This window comes from Haplochromis burtoni, unplaced genomic scaffold, assembly GCF_018398535.1.
Source record: "Haplochromis burtoni strain Fernald_Lab_line unplaced genomic scaffold, NCSU_Asbu1 Contig_3651, whole genome shotgun sequence".
In the NCBI taxonomy this organism is placed as follows: Eukaryota; Metazoa; Chordata; class Actinopteri; order Cichliformes; family Cichlidae; genus Haplochromis; species Haplochromis burtoni.
The window spans coordinates 5,127-6,249 of NW_024586012.1; the positions used below are offsets into that span (position 1 = coordinate 5,127).

At 37.8% G+C, this 1,123-nt stretch overlaps 1 long non-coding RNA gene across 1 annotated transcript; it reads left to right on the forward strand.

Annotated features, from left to right (window-relative positions):
- The first annotated feature begins 6 nt into the window (after positions 1 to 6).
- On the forward strand, positions 7 to 1,105 carry LOC121813934. The gene is made up of 3 exons (XR_006053971.1): positions 7 to 236; positions 323 to 568; positions 998 to 1,105. It is a non-coding gene; the product is annotated as an uncharacterized LOC121813934 (long non-coding RNA).
- Positions 1,106 to 1,123: the final 18 nt, after the last annotated feature.

Consider the following 1,123-nt stretch of genomic DNA (forward strand, 5'->3'; position numbering starts at 1 on the left):
TCCAAACAGATTGCAGTTCTTTGAATATGAATCAGTGATATTTTACTGTGAGGATGCTGTTTATTGGGAAGTTGTGCATAATTCCAAAGGGAAAATAAACTCATGCAGTCACAACAACCAGGGAAAAGCAGGATCATTGTGCATAATAAAAAGTGTGTATCCAGATGACAGTGGAGAGCGCTGGTGTGAGACTAAAGGAGCAAACAGAAGCGACAGCATCAACATTACTGTTACTGGTAAGTTTGCACTGGGACAACATTTTGTTTCAAACTTAGTTTAAATAAATTTCACAGCAACTAAATCTCAGTTTCTTGTCATTCAGCTGGATCTGTGATCCTGGAGAGTCCTGCTGTTCCTGTGATGCAGGGTGAAGCTGTGACTCTTCGCTGCAGAAACAAAAATGCTTCCTCCGACTTCACCTCTAATTTTTATAAAGATGGAGTTCATGTTCACAGCAGCTCCACAGGAGACATGATAATCCACAGAGTTTCAAAGTCAGATGAGGGACTTTACACGTGCAACATCTCAGGAGGTGGACAGTCACCGGAGAGCTGGCTCAGTGTCACAGGTAAGACCCTGAAGAGGTCATATCTTTTTTTCTTTCTTTTTTAATGGCAGTACTATTACAACTGCATCACTTTGTAATTCTGAGCTAAGTCATGTGCCAGGAGGAACCGTGTATGGTATCTTTTGTGTTACATTTTAATATAAGGTTGGTGCAGACGTGTGATGTAATTGAAATGTAGACACATTTTCAATCATTGATTTTTAAGCAAAGCCGTTGAATCTATTCGTGTTTTAGAAATATTAGGAAATATAAAAAATAAATATTATGAAATGTGCAAAATATACCTTCTGATAATCTAATGTAAAGTAAGGTTTTTTGGTTGTTTTTTTTTTAAGTTTTGAATGCAGATATGTCAAATTTTAAACAGTGTTGCAGTTGTTTATGTTCCCCTTACAATTTTAACTCTTTAAGATTCAACAACTCATTCAGAAAGTCACAAAGAGACGTCATGTGCCACATCTTGGATCATTGCCACTATTTCATTGAGTGCTCTGTTGTTGGTGGTGGGACTGCATCACTTTGGTAAATGTCGCCAGGGCGGAGGTAAAAAAAAAA